Source organism: Diabrotica undecimpunctata, chromosome 6, assembly GCF_040954645.1.
Source record: "Diabrotica undecimpunctata isolate CICGRU chromosome 6, icDiaUnde3, whole genome shotgun sequence".
Lineage (NCBI taxonomy): Eukaryota > Metazoa > Arthropoda > Insecta > Coleoptera > Chrysomelidae > Diabrotica > Diabrotica undecimpunctata.
The window spans coordinates 12,082,161-12,101,611 of record NC_092808.1 but is presented as its reverse complement, the minus strand read 5'-3'; the positions used below and the strand labels follow the sequence as shown (position 1 = coordinate 12,101,611).

General features: G+C 33.7%; 1 long non-coding RNA gene across 1 annotated transcript in view; it reads left to right on the top strand.

The window, feature by feature from the left end:
* The window catches only part of LOC140444745 (uncharacterized), a 103,210-nt gene extending 86,991 nt beyond the window's left edge, over positions 1–16,219 (top strand). Inside the window, exons 5-6 of the long non-coding RNA XR_011951331.1 lie at positions 5,903–6,005; positions 15,914–16,219. This is a non-coding gene — a long non-coding RNA (uncharacterized lncRNA). The remainder of the gene's footprint in view (positions 1–5,902; positions 6,006–15,913) is intronic.
* Positions 16,220–19,451: the final 3,232 nt, after the last annotated feature.

The window sequence follows — 19,451 nt, the reverse complement described above, 5'->3', positions numbered from 1 at the left end:
ACATTAGGTGGGAGATCAGGCAATGATTTGTCTAGTGCCCTAATACAAATTTTAGAGAAAGTAGTTTTAAACATCCAGAAATAAACAACAAATAGTTGTGGTCCTCAGAACAGGAACTCCCCGATTTTAGTAGCAATCACTGACTTCCTGAACAGACATCCTAATATCCAAATGGCAACTATGAAATACTCCATACCTGGTCATTCGTGCATACAGGTTGTCGATAATATCCACTCTCGCATAGAAAAAGCTATGAAGGTTACGAATATTTGGTCTCCACTAGCGTTTATTAGACTATTGTTAAAAGTCAACAAACGAAAGCCATTCTGTGTGATTAATATGAAACCAATATACTTTAAAAACTTCAAAAAAACAGCATCATTATACCAATATAATAAAATACCTTACACTAAAGTATGTCAACTACGTTTTGTGCAAGGAGACATATTTACTTTTCAGTATAAGCTGAATGATCACAGCGCCGAATTTTCTACAAGAACAGGAACTCCCTGATTTTAGTAGCAATCACTGACTTCCTGAACAGACATCCTAAAATCCAAATGGCAACTATGAAATACTCCATACCTGGTCATTCGTGCATACAGGTTGTCGATAATATCCACTCTCGCATAGAAAAAGCTATGAAGGTTACGAATATTTGGTCTCCACTAGCGTTTATTAGAATATTGTTAAAAGTCAACAAACGAAAGCCATTCTGTGTGATTAATATGAAACCAATATACTTTAAAAACTTCAAAAAACAGCATCATTATACCAATATAATAAAATACCTTACACTAAAGTATGTCAACTACGTTTTGTGCAAGGAGACATATTTACTTTTCAGTATAAGCTGAATGATCACAGCGCCGAATTTTCTACAGTCAATGTTAGTAAAGTTACCAGCAGTATTAGGAAGAAACAGAGAGTGGTTCCCATAAATAATTCCACTGCTAACTTTGTAGTAGCTTCAGCCGATAACACAAAACCCAAATCTCTGACTGCGAAAAAGCTTGAGCATATTGAGTTTACGTATAAATGGATGTCACTGGAAGATCAGAATTACATGAAATGTTTGATTTCTGAAACGAAACAGTTTATAAAAAAAATGAAAGTTAATTTTCTACTCTTCGTTAATTTTCTTCTTCCTTTGATCCTTCCAACGTCATGGTATAGGCTATTATTGTTAAAGGCAATAAAGTCTACAATGATGACATAATATGTAATAATATGACATTTTTTAAACTTCAAATTTATTTAGGGACACAAAGTTCCAAGTACAGCTGTTACAGTGCCCTCAGGTTCCAAGTACAAGTGTAACATTTTGAAAAAACCATGAAATTTGCATTTTATACCACAACGACAGCATTGTTTTAAGAATCACTGTATTACCAAATCCTTAAACAATAATATATAACATATCTGACAAAGTACAATATTGTCGAAACCGTTTTATTTGACAGCAAACTTTAAAATTAGTCTCCTGAAAATTTTTGTAAATGTCGCTTAGAACCCTATGGTTTTCAGCCCTCGAAATATTAGAGATAGTATTGTGGGTTGCATACTCCAACGGCGGCAAATTAGTAGTTAATGTAGGGATTCGGTTTGCTAACGTTCAAAATGTTAGATTATTAACGATCGTATCGTTACACTTTATTTTTTGTTATATTTTCTTCAAAATGTTATGTTGTCTCAAAATTTATTGGTTGTGGCCCAAAACGAATTAATTTTAGCAAAGATAAAATTTTTTTCATAGTTTACAGTAACTGTAAAACATTTCAAATTATGTTATGAAATAAAAAGCAACTCAGTCTTGTACAAACAGCCTCATTTCAAAAACAGACAAATACGAATACAGTTTTAATTCCCTAGTCGCATTTTATTCGCAAACAACTGCCGAATCGTTTTGCCAAATGAGTCTTAAAGTCGAATGCAGAATTTAGAAAATTCTCGTACTCCCATATTGATGTTCGCGACTGCAATATTTGGGGGAAGTGTAGCATTTCATTCCAAGGATTTTAATACACTTCCAGATGTTCCAGATTAACTCCCGACTCGCGCTTCGATCCAGAAACTTATTTTTTATTCAGGCGTTCGAAGTTGCAGCAGTATTAAAATTAGACAGCCAACATTGCAATTGTAAGGAATTTGTTCGAGCTTTATAGTTCGCGAGAAGTTCTTGTGGATTTGAACGACTTTTCACCTGGAGTTTAAAATTACTCTTTCAGCTTTCTATAATTAATAGTAGTTTAGTGATGTTTCTTTCCATTATCCGAAAAAAGTTTGTTGATGTAGAAATTTATCCAGGAAATATTTATATCGGCATTTACAACATTACTAATTTTGGATATTTTCAAGAATATTGGTCTGGATTTAGAAATACTAGAATAATTACTAAATTTTATTGTAACTGGGTTGCCCTTTAACATTGGTGTATAAAACTTACATCGGTCAAACTGGTATAACGTATAGCAATACACAACAGGATCAATAATAGAAAAACAGATTCTATGTACTCTCATAATCTTTCTCTTAATAACAATTTTTATAAAAAATACCATATGAAAGATTATAAAAATATCCTTTAGGATTACATCACAGAACGTTTTCGGACGTTCGGACCATAAGAAAACAGAATATTTAGTTATCAATTCAGATGCAAGGTTTGAAGTGTTGATCGACGAGGACGTGGAAATCAAACAAGTGGAAAAATTTAAATATTTAAGTGCACTCACTGCTAAGAACGGCTTGGGACAAACCGAAATTAAACACCGAATTTATCAGGGACGTAAAATTGTAGGATGTCTGAACTCCTTATGGTGGGATCGCAACATTTCCAAAAGGAACAAAAAAAGAAAATGGCAAACCATGGTTGAATCAGTTCTTTGTATGGCTCTGAAGTATGGACAATTAATGCAGACCTGAAGAGAAGATTGTTAGCAGTTAAAATGGATTATTTGAGAAGAAGTGCTAGAACATCAAGGCAGGAAAGACAGACCAACGAATATATAAGAAATAAGATGAATGCTACAGAAACGGTCATTGACAGAATAGAAAGAAGAGGTTCAAAATGGTTTGGACACCTATTGAGAATGCCTGACGAACTTTGGCCCCAAAAACATCACAAATTGAAGCCCCCTGGAAGAAGAAAAAGAGAACTTGACGCTCATGGAATGAAGGAATTAGAAGAGCGATGGAATCAAAAGGTTTGGCGGAGGAGCATGCCTTAAACCGGCAGGATTAATGTCAAACGTTAATAAACTTATTTTAACCTTCAATTGTGGCTTATTCTCATTAAAATAGTAATTACTTTAAAATGCCACAAGCAAATAGCTTCAGAACAATAGATAAGATTTAGATAAGAGAAGGGAGTGTTCCAAAAAGTGAGTGTCGTCAGTCTTACAGTGACCTCCCCACCTCTTTCGGAGTACGGTACGTGCCTCCATACCCCTTTCAGAGTACGGTACGTGGACAGTCAAATGCACACAAGTAAGAGAGGGTGGTTTTAGTTGGTAGGCAGGATAATAATTACCTGAATCTTTGGCACTGCTATCTTTAGTGCTTTAAATTAAACTAAAACCCAAATTTTAGGGACTCACAATGGAGGTAGCATAAAAAAATTTCAAAACCCAACCCTCAGAAAAATTGTGAGTACGCCACTGGTTTTGCAAGGAGCACTATTGTTTATAAATACTAAAATAATTAACTAAAAATGCCTAAATAGTTTTGTAAAACTAAATAGGTTTTTTATAGATATATTACTTATAGAGTGTAAATTTTTTTTCAATATCGTACTTTCAAAATAAAAGTTGCAGCATCTACTATTGTATAACTCTGTAAGTTTCAGCATGACCGGTTCAAAATTCAAACCGATAACATTTATATTAAATTTTGTTATAATCTGCCAAAGTGTTGTACAATGTACTTGATGTGGCAACCCTGTTAGTATGACGTTTCGTTTGAAGCGTTTCGAAGCCGAACGTAATGCTATCTATCGATGATAAATACTACCATTGTTTCAGATCAGATGAAGCCATCTCCCTACATTACATTTTGAAGGCGGTAGTTCAAGACATAATTCTTGTTTAACGAGATTTTTCATGTTTAGGAAAAAATATTTAACGTTTTATTGCAAATATTTTCCACTTTTACAGTTTTATATATGTTGTTATTAAAAAAAAAATTTCGGTTTCTTACCGGTAACTTTATTATAAGCCGAAACATATTATTTTTTCCTATTGGGACAAAACTGTAAATTCAAAAATTTTCAAAAAATTCATAAGTATTTCTTATAAATTTATCTTGATGCTGTAAAAAAATTAACAAAATCCTATGTTTGGTTTTCCCGCTTTATACTTGGAAAAAAGTAGTTTTTTTGAGTTTTTTCAAAAACGAAAACATGAAGTTTGCTTAAAAGTTGTCAAAATACTTCTAGTCATCACATATACCTTCTCAAATTTTTTCAAATTTTTTGAATTTGGAGTTTGTCTTTTGGGGGGTGCAGATCAACCTTAAGGAGAGATGCGGCGAAAACATAAGAAGAGCATGCAATATAGTAGACATAAATGGATGGGTGACAAAACGGAAACAGGATCAAACGAACACATCAGTAGAATGGCCGAGGATAGAATAGTACGAACAGCACGAGATAAGTCATCAAATGGACGAAGAAGTTTTGGCAGACCAAGAAAAAGATGGTGCGATAATTTAAACAATTTAGGAGGCTAATATTGAAAAAGAAACAGGCTTTAAAGCCTAGAAGCCAAGAAGGAGGAAGAAGAAGGAAAAGAAGACAAAATATGTAATAATTAACAAAATTTACCCACATATTTAATGTTTTTTAAAATATAAAAAAATACTGGACCAATCTGTTGCACATATAGTGGACTACATAAAATCTCACATTGTGAAATATGTTTTAAATATTTTTGTTTCTTCTAATAATTACAAACAATTGAACAAATGCTTACTTTCGGGTTTAATTTGCAATACTTTTTGACGTGACAACGTCTTAAATTAGGTTGTGGCTCGGAGTCATTTAAGAAAAAGTGTAACGCCCGCTCACGTCTGTTACAGTGAGTCACCGAACGAGAGAGAGGCCCGCCGGACCGGCGAATGCCTTGCGTCTCTCTCCCACTCAAACATGATCGGTCCGCTGCGCGCGGCACTAGAGAATTAGGCGCGTTGAATCGCTAAAGTTGAAAATCGTTGAAAGTATCGTCAGCTGTGTCTGTAGTGAAAATGTGGAGTGCTTACAGTGTCCTTGATTGATTGATTAATTGTTAGATTGACACAAAAGTTGAGAAACTGAGTTTATAGCGGCAATTCCTTGTTCTTATTGTGCAATTTAATAATATTCATATCAATAAATATTCTACCGAGAAAAAGACGTTGTCACGTAAAATATTCGCCCGTAAAACCGACTTTACAGGCAACCGATTTTTTTTTTGTTTATAAACATTTTTTAATTTAGAAAATCTCAGTTGAAGGAGCTAAGTATTTTCAAGAAAGTCGTTTTCATCTACAATATAATACTTTGCCGAATGAGAAAGTTCCTTTTTTTGCTTGAAATTTAATAAAAACCAAGGACGTGTTAAAAATTTCGATACCTCATAGATGGTACGCATTTCCTATCTACTTTTTCGATTTAAATGCTTCGTTTTTTTGACTTCACAAAATGCATTAGAGACTGCTTCCTAATCCCAGCATCTTTCTGGTTACTTGATTTATTACGCAGTCTATATTATTAACTTTTTTATTACTTTCTTCCATTAACATAACCTATTATTTTACTAACTAGCGTCCATGTTTTCTGAAAAAAAAATTCTGTATACATGATAGGAAAATGATATTTAAAAAAGTAAAGACTGCAATCTTTTGACGTTGTTCTTTTTTGTTTCAGACGAATATGAGTAATTGGCAGTTCATTCGAAGTAAAGCACATCTTACGAAATACTCCGTCAAATCTTCCAGACACATTTTGGAGTTGGGAGAAACTTAAGAGCGTAAGTAGAAGTGGAACGAAACACACCAAAGTCGGCAACTTTAATCCTTTCAAGTTGCCTCTCCTTCAACCCTCTGCCCCTTTAACTAAGTGAAATATCTTGTTGTCCAAAAAGACATAAGGAGGGAAAGAGACGGATACAGTCGGCAGGCCGTCCGGAAAGGCGATTTCTTACAGACCCTTGTCATTCTCACGCCCGGTGTATTTCGACGACTGGACGGAGAACTGATAAGGGCTTGTGGGAAACCGAACTACAACACACCATCTGATGATAGCGAGATGGATGGAAGATAAATTAAGCACCGACCATATTAATTGCACAATTGTCTAGTTTCAAATATGAATGCAACTACTTTCCAGTTTTAACTATGTAATAAACAATGGAATCTTAATGAAATGATAATATTTCTGAGTTTTAACATATTTATTATTCGTAAATAATAATGCAAAATGCATTTTTTGCATAAATTAATGTTTTTACAAGAAATATCTGCAGATTTTTATATAAAAAAAGTATAATGCCAATATTTTCTAAATTTGTCAAATTTGCTCGAAATTTTTCATTTAACCCTTGTGTGCATACCCGGTTACCCGAGTGCCCACCACGACACATTTTTTATGTAAGTTGATTAAAAATTAAAATTTCGCTTTGACGCCCGAATTGTCGTTATTTAACTCAATTGTAAGGCAATGGTGCATTTTGAGATATTTTAGAATTTTTTTAAGTACAAATAATTAAGTTCAAATTATACATATCGACGGTGTCACGACAGAAAGGCATAAGCGCCATTGACAGTTTTTTTTCAGGAGACACCAAAAACGTTTAATATCGCTTAATATTTCTTTTTTTTACATTTTTTTGGCATTTTATTATTATCGAACTGAGTCATTCTGACTTACCATATGTTATTTATAAAACAATTATTATAAACATGAGATATTTAACATTTTGGTGCTTACGCCTTTAATGTTAGGTTCTGTGGTGTTTAAGTCTTTTTGAAAGGCAGTTACCATATTTCGAAAAAAGTATTTTGATCAAAAAATGTCGCTTAGGAACTTGTACGCCTTTTAATTTTACGGAATTATAACAAAAATGGAGAATAAATCTTTTCATTTTAAAGCATAACAATTAAGTAAAAATAATACAAATTAAACAATACACAATAATATATTTATGAGTTTCTTAGAGTTATATTGGTGTAAAAAAATACAAAAATAAAAGTTAATATAATTATCACGTTATATTAAGTAAAAAACAACAAAAACTATTAAAACGTACCATTTTTTCTACATTGATAACTAAGTAAGTTGTATTATAAAACTAATGGAAATAAAATGCAAATCAAAAGTTGATAACAGAAAATAACATTTATCAATAACAAAACAAACTAATAGAAACGAAGAACCGATATAACAGAAAATTGAACCAGTTGATGAGCTAGAACGTAGTGAGCTAGAACTAATGCTGTCAATTTCAGTCTCATTTTTAAAAAATACTGTCAAGGATGATGAATCTGACTCGGAGTTTAAAGAACCATTTTGTTGTATAAAATCATTACAACCTATCTTATCATCAACTAATGAACTAAATGCTATTGCGGCATTATTACTACTATCATCAGTATCATCACTATCTGAGTAAGGTACAAGCTTTTTATCACAGGTTAATAAATCAGTTCCTTCTTCGGCAGTTTCATCAATATTCGAAAATAAACGGCTGTCAATATTCAAATTTAGACTTGAGGAAATCTGAAATCCACAGTGGCATCATCATCTAGAACAGAACTAGGCATTTGGAGTTCTTGTTCATGGTCTTTTAGTACAGGCTCTTAAAGAATATCATGCTTTAGCGCTTCATTGAGGACCTCATTTTCAGTGGAAAATGAACCATGGTTTTTATTATTTCCGCTGGATTCCTGCACATTGCTTTTCTGATCTTCCCAAATGGATTGCAATGCAAGATTCATTATTTTGTGCCCCCGAGAAACCATTCTAAAAACCATTAAAAAAAAGAAGTAAGCGCCATTCAAATGTTAGTTTTTTAAAAGAATATTACTACCAAAATATAACTTTAAAATTAAAAAAAAGAAAACTATACAACAAAGTCAATATATATTTTATTTAGGTTCAAACCTTATTTAAGTCGGTTAAGTAGTAACTTTTCTATGGCAAATCTAAGTCATAGTGTATTTTAAATGGCCAAATGGCGGTTAGATAAACGAAAAAAATTTTTCTGAAAAGGCCTAACCGACAGTCGGTAAAATTGTACATTCTTATGGTATATTATGATTTCTCAAGATAAATAATCTAACTAAACGCTTAACAAAACATTAAATATTAATAATATTTCAAATTATTGTTTACCTTATTGATATAACCACGTTTTCAGACCCAAGATCTTGTCGCTTACTGATATCGGTGTCTCATCTTTTAAGAAACTCGTTTGGCGGTTAGAAAATTCAAAGCTTGTTTTATTCGAGTTGGAATTTTTTACAGCTGCGTCATTTTAATAGTGGATAGGACGTAAAATGTATTTTATTTTGATACCAAAACATAAATTTATAAATTTTGGCGCTTATGACTTTTTGTCGTGACGCCATCGATATGACGCTGACACACCCGGGTACCTAGGTACCCACCATAGAAAAATTTAATTTTGAGTAATTTATTTGGTTCATGCATATGAAATGAATCGGGTAATAATAATAATGCAAATTTATGTAAAAAACCAAAGAAAAGATTTATTTATGGCATTCTAAACACTTTACCGCATCCTCTAAACTCTAAACACAGCAAAAGTTACTGCATGCTCATTGCAGATAGGCTTATCACATTCGAAGCAAGCCTTTCGTGTTTCCCTTCTCTTCTTGATTGTCTATTTGTAACAAATATGGCAGAAACCGATGACTTTCTTCCTAATGCATCTCTTTGAATCGCCGGACCTGGAGCTGCCACCACAGGATTTACTGGCCGGCCGATCAGACTTTCAGTAGCGATCTTGGTGCTATAATTTCTCATTATTTGAATGTTACGATATCGATCTTCAATTGTTGGCGTTGCAAGCTCTTCGCGCAATTTACATATAAGTAGCCGTCGCTGGTTGATTTTTTTGGCAACATCTTATTATTTTCATAATAAATGAGGTATGAAGCGAGTGAAGCAACGTCTAAGTACCGTAACACTTTCAAGAAGATATTTACCATTGATATGGTAGATTTATCTAGGAGCACATTGTTACTTTTTCATGGAATCCAAAGACAGTAGAGCATACTTCTCTCGATTTATTCGGAGCCAGCTCATTTGGAACGTAAGTTTTATTTTTCTTCAAAGTGCCAACTAAAGTTAACTTCTATGAAAGTAAGTGTTTGGCAAGAGATAATGTTGTAAAGTAATTATCCATGGCAATATTTCTACCAGTGCCCCGGTACGCAGCTGCAAACTCTTTCACCCTCTTTCTCCTTGATTTTTGTCCCAAACATTACTTGTTTTGCCTGTGTAAATGATGCCGTGCAAGGGATAAGCGAGATGGATAAAGTTTTTCATTGCTCGTTAAATTCTCCGTCGGCTTGTACATCTGAGATACATTTGCGTTAAGCATTGTCCAGAGATCACGGATCGGAGCTGCTTTATCTTCTTTTGCGCGTTGCTGACGTGTATTAGCGTCATCAAATCTACTAAACCGAATAGTTTCGAAACCTACAGATCCCCATTGCCGCTCGATATACTGGATATAAATTTGAATGCCATCATGATCATTTGTATGATCGATGTTAGAATTATTTACACCAGAGCAAATCAAAATAGTTATGAATGAGTATATTTCTTGTACAGTAACATTTTCCACTCTCGCTTCGAATCTGGATACACTGCGTTGAATGCTGCGTACACTGACAAGCCTTTTTATTTGTATGTCGAACGATAATATCTACCATATCTATGGTAAATATCTTCTTGAAAGTGTCGCTTATTGAAAGTGTTACGGAACTTCGATGAGGACCACTTTGCTGACGCAATAGATTATGAGATGCAGTTTGATGTTGATGAAGCGGCGTTTTATTCCATACAATTTTATCTTTGGCTATGTACGTGCTTGGTGTTTCCATTGCTGCTGCTTGATCCTCTCTATCACTTTATCCTTCTTCCTCTCTCTCTCTTCTTCGACGTCCTCGTCTTCTTCGTCATCTAAAAATAAAAAAAAATCGTATCAGACCAAAATAAATATTAGTTAGTAAATATATAGCAATTTTATATATTTACCTTCTTCGGTAGATGTATCGATTTCTAGAGCAACTGGTATTTCTTGATTATCTACACTACATTCATCGCTATCAAGAGCCTCACGTTCACGCAAAATATCATCTGCTAGCCAGTCCTTGTCATCGCTGTCAGACCCCTTATTTGACTGGTTATTACAATCTCCTAATCATCATCATCATCATTGGTGCTACAGCCCTATAAAAGAGCCTCGACCTTCCCAAGTTTATTACGCGAGTCAGTTCTATCTATTGCCAGTTTGCTGCGTCTATTTTTCTACCCTCCTCATCTACACCATCTCTCCATCTGAGTTTTGGCCTACCCCTACTTCTACTTCCCACAGCTTATGACATAAGGATTCTTCTAGGAGGGTTGTTCTGTTGTGATCTTGCCAGATGTCCTGCCCATCTTAGTCTTCTTATTTTTATAAGAGATACTACGTCTTTACCACCAAATGTTTATGTCTGTGATATATCTGTGACAATCTCCTAATAATGCGGTCAAATAAGCTTTTCTTTCCGTGGCATTTAATCTGAGACAAAATTCATACACTATTCACTTTTTCAATAGAATACCATAAAGAAATTTTCAAATGAAGCACTGAAAAAAGCCACATATACATTTTGTTTGTCCTTGCAAATTTAGTCCGCGATAATTCCTCCATAACGCTAAAATATTCTGCGTAGATTAGCTAAAACTCCACTAACTGTAGCATATATATGCACTTCCGTACTAACGAAGAATACTATTGACACCGACTCACGTCTACTGTTGCGATAGCGTCGTAGGTGATAAAAAGGAAAGTCTTTGTGAGGACCGGGTGACGTTCTTGAAAATCTTGTTTTCTCTACCCTTTGTAGCGGTAATGGATTTTGACAAGAGCTGTGAGTCATGCCGATGCAGTACACAAGTTTACCTAAAGTACATTCATTTAGCAAATTCCCATCTGTAAATATGAGCACGTGTCGATATTCGCCGTCTCATTCGTCAAGAGGCTATTAAATATAACTTAGTACCTTAAGCCAGACAGATTCTCATGTTACAGATCCAAACTTGCCAGCATTTTAAATTCAAATTGTATCGTGTTGATTTTTAAGTTAATATATTGTGTTATTTATGTTATAGTTATTGTTAAGTTATTTACTGGTCGTGTTATTTTTTAGAGTTTATTTTAATTGTGATATAATGATTAAATTTCAAGAAATTCTTGCACTAACAGTTTCAAAAGTAAATATTTTTAAAAATCATATGATACTCATCAGTACGACCCTGTTTGGCTTTCACGTGCTTCTATTGACAATTAGGAATTTGTAAAATGAATACGGTTTAAGTGTTATCTCTTATCAAAATCCATTCCCGCCACAAGCTATAGCATGTCAATTTATTTACAAATGCTTCGGACACTCACTTTTGATGTTTATTTACTGAGATAAGCGTTAAGGAAACCATTTCAATTGCAAAAATAATGAAAAAATCGAAAAAATTAAAGGCGGGCACCGGGGTACCCGGGTATGTAACACGTTGGTAAAGTTGGGTATGCACACAAGGGTTAAATTCCGCTCGTAATAAAACCTCGTGTTTCTTTGAATAATTTTTGGCGTGCCTGCTGTAATAATAAAAGGTTTTATGTAAACCATTAACAACCCTAATATACAAATAAAATGAAGCATGCATAAACAATTTTATCGTGGTGGGACGGGAGATTCTTTTTAACCAATAGCTAAATGAAGCGTTTAACAAATTTATTCCAGCCTTTTAAATTTTAGCAGTCACATGTTCTTTAAACCAAATAAGCAAAGCTTTTTGTCATAATATGTTAATTTTTACATATTTCCAGCATTTATTATATTTTCATAATCAAAACCGTTCACTTCAATTTAAATCTAACAGTTAACGAACCAAAGCTGTACATTTTTTAAAAGGCAATAACTTAAAAGAGGTTAGTAAAACATGATATCAAAGTAACATAAACTTCAGTATACCTATTAGATTGTCAACATTTTTCACTCTGCGCTATATTACTTTCCCGACAAGCGAAAAATTATAGAACTCGCTGGAATATTTCATATTTATCTTTTCTAAAAAAGATGTAGTTGAATTTTTCTGTCATTTACGTTCTCATTTTTTTTTTAAATTTGTACCAGGTCTTTTGTCAATATTTTGAAAAATGTGAATTTTTTTTTTTACAAAATGAGCAGTATTTTGTTGTGCTATTTTTAAAATACAATACAATATAATTTAAATAACGTACAGTAAGGATAATATACATATCTTTCTTTTCTTCACTTCAGGATTTAGGAAATTTGTGCATGTTTTGGCATCAGATTTCGGTAAATCTTTTCTTCAAGCAGTATATATAGTACGTCAAACTTTTAGCTGGACATAGCACATTTTAACTTTTAGAACGAATTAAGACTATTAGATGTGATGAGGGGAGTTAATTCTGCTACGTAAATCTAAAAAAATTAAAAATCAAACAATACGTACCGTACAAAATGTACAAAATACAAAGTAAGTAACAAAGTAAAACTAAAAAAAAAAAGTTCAAATGCACCCACCTTCTTTTGCATTTATTTGCTTATTTTATATACTAAGTGACATAGAAATCCGAACACCCAGTTTAAATGATTTTATTTTAATAAAATTTTGTATAAGTACTTAACGAAGCACAATAAGTAAATCATTAAAATTTCAAAATGATTGCATTGCTTTAAAGCCCTTTAACCTTTAATAATGTGTGAATGCACCCCGATGTGTTACGCATCCTCCAACGCGCCTAGGCATGCTTCTGATCAGGTGGTCAATGTCCTCTTGTGGTATTTCAATCCAGGCAACCACCAACTCCTCTCGAAGTGCAAATTGAGCAATCTCCTACCCATCATATCCCACACGTGCTCAATTGAGGATAAGTCGGGAGATCTTGCTGGCCATGCTAACAATGTGACATCATTATGTTGAAAGAAGTCTATTGTGACTCTGGCAACATGTGATCGGGCATTATCTTGTTGGAAAGTTGGATTTGCCAGGGTGTCAAGATAGGGTAAAAGGTGGGGTTCTAGAACTTCTTGGATATAACGCTGCGTGTTCATGTTACCTCTGATAAAGATTAAAGGTGACCTGGAACCATAAGCTATAGCACCCCAAACCATACTCCAACAGTGTGATGAACATGTCTTTCGACAAAAAACTGTGGATTTCTCCTTTCACCACGTCGCCTTCTAACCCTCTCTCGACCATCGTGAAACAAAATCGAGACTCGTCACTAAAGACAATACTGTTCCATTCCTGATTCCAGAGTGACCGTTCTCTGCACCACTGAAGGCGATTACGGCGATGTTCTGGGGTTAAAGGGAGGACCCAGTGTGGTCGGTATGAAAACAGGCCAAAACTTCTCATTCGTCGGTAAACACTTCGCATGCCAATAGGTCTTCCGTGTTCTGCAAACCATTCAATCGTACAAGTCTCCGTACTCTAGGCATCGTAACCAATCGTAAAGAATGTCAAGAACCACAATCCACCAAATTTGGATCTATACTGCGGCTGAAATATTCATTTTTAGATTGTTAGTGAATTTAAAAACAAAAAGTATAAAAACAGGAATCTCCAACTGATAAGGCTAAAAACTTTATCACTTGTTTTTTTTCAGTAAGATAAATAAATTATACCAAATTTTATTGAAATAAAATCATTTAAACTGGGTGTTCGGATTTCTATGTCACTTAGTATATTTGCAAAATCTGTTGTGTATCACAAGCATTTCTTATTTTATTTTCTAAATCAACTAGATTATGTGCACTCTCGAGGTCGTTGCCATATATGGTAGATTCAATACATCCCCAAAAAAATAAATCCATGGGAGCCAAATCGGAAGATCTCGCAGGCCATTTAATTTGACTTGTTTCGCTTATAATACAATCCTTAGAAATTGTGTGTAAATAATCGACGATTATGAAGGAGACAGCCATCCTGTTGGTACAAGACATCTTATAAATATACAGGACAGACTAAAACAAACAAGGAAGTCATTTTAAAAATTACTCAAGATTTTTACTCAGAATTGTATAAACGAGAAGAACTTCTAGATCCTAATCAAAATCAAATACCAAAAGTTCAAAATGTAGGCTCAGAAGACATCACAGATATCACAACAGAGGAAATAAAAAGAGTTCTCTCAGAGATGAAGAGAAGGGAGAATATGAGATAGTCTAGAATAAATCAAAGAAGGAGGAGAAACGTTAATAAATGTATTAAAAACGATGTTCAATATTTGTTTTACAAGAAGCATATGCCATAATGCAATAATAACCATAATGCACAAAAAGGTGACATTTCAGACCTAAAAAACTACAGTCTATTAGTTTGTATAAGTTTGTCCAAAGTTGTCTTCGAGTTGTTGTTGATTTTTTTCTGTTAGCTTTTCTAGGGCTCCTTGCTTTTGCTGTTCCAAAATCCTATAATTGGTTACTTCTTTAACTCTGATTATGGTTGAACACTTAGAAACTAACTCCCAACAATATTAGTATCCTATCCATGTACTGAGCTCATCTACATTTAACATTACAGTCTTCACATGCACTGTTAAGTGAGACCTTAATTTCACAGGAGTTAAATTAGTCGTTAATGTCATTTTTATTGCACGAGTTTACTTAACACTGTCCAGTAATGGAGACCTGGACCAAGAAGTGAGAAATCAAGTACAAAAAGCAAATATGGCAAAGATGGTCTTAATAACACTGAAACGAAGTCAAGAATTTATAAAACCCATAAATAAGATCCAACTACACAAAGGCGGCTGGTACGGCAGATATGAGAGTCTTCTTCTTCTTTTGGTACCTATTCGTTTCGAATATTGGCGATCATTCTGGCTATAATTATTTTGTTAACTGATGCTTTAAATAGATTAGTTGTTATTGTGGAGAACTATTTCCTCAGGTTTTTTAAACATGATATTCTTCTTCTCCCAATTCTTCGCTTTCCGAATACTTTGACTTGAAGGATTATTTTCGGTATTAATCCGCCAATGAACAAACACAATTGCTTAAGAGGAAGAACAAGAAGAGTTTAATTAATATTGCTTATTTTCGCTATTAGTTCAATACTAACAATTCTGCACGTTATATTTAAATGTCTAAACAGGCCAAATATGTTAATTTTTAAGCGAAATAATAGCCAATGGGCCGATTGAAAATTTTAATCCTTTCGAAAAAACTTCGACGTACTTCTAACGTACTTCTTAATGATGATATTTTAAACCTAAACAGATTATGTAGGTACTCACAATATTGGTTTATGTTAAGTTACTCCAAAATTGGCGACAAGAAAATTTTGGGTATTATCAGCTTTGTGCTGATTGAGCTATTAAAAATTTTCGAACGAAGTATAATTTATTTTAACACAATACTTTGACTATATGTGTTGATCTATTATTTTTTTACTATAAATCTCTAACGCGAAAGTATTTCCCGAACAAAATTTATAACTTTTCAGCTGATGGATGACGACTTTCCAATAAATTCCGTTTTTTGAAGTTCTGACAATCCCCGACCAGCACTAACCTGAAGTTTCGGTTAAAGTTTAACGATCTGTAAGAGTGGTAACAGAATAATGTGGATTTGTTTTTGAAGAGTTCATATTTTATGCTGCCATTTGTTACAGATATGCCGTCATCTGGAAAATGCATCGGGGAAACTATTAAAGGAGAATTCTGGAGAAATATCGGGTTCATTTCTGAGAGTTATGTGTGTGGTTATATTGATATATTGACGTATCACAGAAATTGGTTTGTCGTTGAGACTACATTTTACAGATTAATCCGTATATACTGTTACTTAGATTATTGACACTAGAAATCGAAAAAGAATGAGTAATATTGTAAATATTTATAGTTACACTATAAATGGTAATTTATAGTTTAGTAGAGTAGTCGATAGAAACCCGATTTTCAATTTTATATTACGTTTAATTAGGGCATGTTTTTAATAATGATAATAAAATGTTACTAAGAACTGCAGTGTATTATTTCATTACCTGGTAAAGAAAAGGAAAACGATAAAAGTTCTAATAACACGGTTGCAGTCTATGATCTTCAGGCGGTTTTACCATGCCCGTCTGGAGAAGCCTCATCCTTCTATTATGTTTCCAAAGTGAACGTTTATAATCTAACTGTCTGCAACATTCAAACTAAAAATTTTCAATGTTACATATGGCATGAAGCTGAGGCTCTAACAGGAGTAAATGAAATAGGTTCATGTAAACTAAAATACCTCAATAGTTAAAAAAAATAGGAATATTATATATTTTTTTTGATAACTGTGCAGGCCAACAAAAAATCCATTTTATGGTAGCTGCATATGTATACGCCATTTTGAATATCGATGAGCTGCAGTACATAACAGTTTTTGATTACAGGAACAGTCAGAATGAGGGAGATAGTGCTCATTCTGTTATTGAACGCTAAATTAAAAGATCAAAAAGGTCAGGACCTGTATATATCCCTATATACTATTTATTTATATACTATTTACCTGTTATATTCAAGTATTTTCGTTTTATCAAGTTAGACATAAAATGTTTATTTTCTTTTATATTTTTAATAATATTTTTTTATATTAATAAGATAATTTCCATATTATTATAAATAAAATTTCATTTCTCACGTTAATGTTCTTAGTCGTTGACCTGATGTGATATCATGAAGCTATTAACTAAATTTCCCAATGTTCCTCCACGTTTTTCTATCTTCTGCCATTCTAGCACATTCTGACAATGGAGCGCCAATGGTAGCAACAATATGGTCCGTGTATCGTGTGGGAGATCTACCTCTATTTCTTTTGCCTTCTACTTTTCCCTGGATGGTAAGTTTTTCAAGACCATTTCTTCGAAGCACATGTCCAAAATAGCTTATTATTTGTTCTGATATTTGTGTTCTTAGTCTTTTCTTTATGTTTAGCTGGTCCAGTATGGATTCATTTGTTCTTCGGGCCACCCATGGTATTCTCAGCATTCGTCTCCAGCAGTACATCTCAAATACATCTATGTTCTTTTTGTCTTTCTCAGTAAGGGTCCAGCATTCCGATGCATAAGTAAAAACTGGAAACACTAGACTTCTTACTAGTCTCATTTTTGTATCGGTAGTTATTTCATGGCTTTTCCAAATTTTTGTTAATTTTGCCATAGCGCTTTTTCCGATTGCTGACCGCCGCTTTATTTCTTCAGTACAGCCTCCTTTGTTGGTTATTAATGAGCCCAGATACACAAATTTATCTACAACAGCGATATTGTTTATCATGACCAGATGATTTTGATTGTTGTTAGCTCTGTCAATTATCATGATTCTCGTTTTATCTGTTTATTTTAAGGCCCATCGTTAAGCTTACGTCTTCTATCCGTTATAGCAGGTGAATCAATTCAGCTTCAGAACTAGCGAGGATAGTAGTATCATCTGCATATCTCAAGTTTCAAATCTTCTTCCCGCCAATGGTGATGCCACCGTTCCAGTCCTTAGTAGCTTTCCGCATTATCCATTCACCATAGATGTTAAATAGAATTGGGCTTAGTATGCAGCCTTGTCTCACGCCCTTTGTGACCCTGAAACTATCGGTTAGTTCCCCATTTATTCTAACTCTGGCTTAATTGTTATTGTACAGGCTTTTAATTAGCAGTATCAGATGATTGGGGACTCCCATTTCAGACAAAACCTGCCACATTTTACTCCAGTTGACCAAATCGAAAGCTTTACTATAATCTATGAAGCACAAATATGTTGTGATGTTGAATTCTCTGGATTTTTCTACAATCTGCCGTACGTTTAAAATTTGTTCTCTAGTACCACGTCCGGGGACGAAACCTGCTTGTTCCTCCGCAATGTTAGGTAGTAAAAAGGGCTTTATCCTCTCGAGAATTATGTGTAAGAGTATCTTACTGCAATGCGCAATTAGAGCAATTGTGATCTCACGTCAATACTTTCATTCGTTTTTAAAAAAGTGACCAACATTTTAAAAGAAAAGTGACATAAGTCAAAATTTTCATCTTTTTTTCTTTGTTAAAACAGATATCATATTTTTTTGTTTTGATTCGTACACTATTAGAAACATTCACTTATTCGTATTCTTCGTTTTTGATTTGAAAATTTTAGCAATTACCGTTTAAAACTGACAGTTAAATTAAGATGTAAAAAATCTATTTTTGTCTCTCCTGAAAAATGGTGTTTTTTGACTTGTGACACTGTTCGTCCGGATGAGCGACATGTGTATTTGGGGAATTCAACAAAATCTAATCTTAGGAAGAAATATAGCGAAAAATAAATCACTGTCAAAATACAAATATTTAGGCATGCAAATAACCAACGATGGCAAATTAGTCATTTATTAAACAGATTATTAAACATAGAAATAACCAGGCAAGACAAGCCATTAGGCAATTAAACAGTGTACTGTGGGACAAAACAATCTCCAAAGAAAACAAACACAAAATCTATAACAGCATTATAAAAAGCATTGTTACATAATGAAAGTGAGGTATGGCCACTGAAAGAGAAAAACTTAAGAGTGGCTGGAAAATCAAGATAAGACAGAGTTAGAAACGAAAGAATACGAGAAATGATGGGTGTTAAGCATAGTATAATAGAGGACATCAGAATAAATCAACTAAGATGGTATGGACACGTCCAAAGAATGGATGAACACATAATACCAAAGAAAGTATTGAACTGGACCCTGCATGGAAGAAGAAAGCAAGGTAGACCGAGATTAAGAGATTAAGTTGGAGAGAAGGAATCGATAAAGACTTAAACTGATTGATTGATTAAGTAAATCTAGTAAAGTAAAAGTAAAGTAAAGTAGAACCTAGTAAATTATCATCATGAAGATGATGATAATTTACTAGGAACAGCCGAAGTAAACGATGAACCCGAAGAACCTGAGTCATCAAATATTCTGAAGAGCTGTGTCAAAAAGAGAAATCGAAAGACTGCTTTCACGCATTTTCAAATAGAGTATAGTAGAAAATGTAAGGAATAAATAAAAAAAGACAAAAAGGCTTTATGAGCTATAACAAACATGCTTTTAAAAATTTATATTCGACACTAAATATATTTTATATCGACGGACATCCAGATAAACACCCCTGTCACAGCAGTATATCATCTAAATAGATTTCCTCATCGTCGAATTTCAACATATCGGTCGACGGTAAC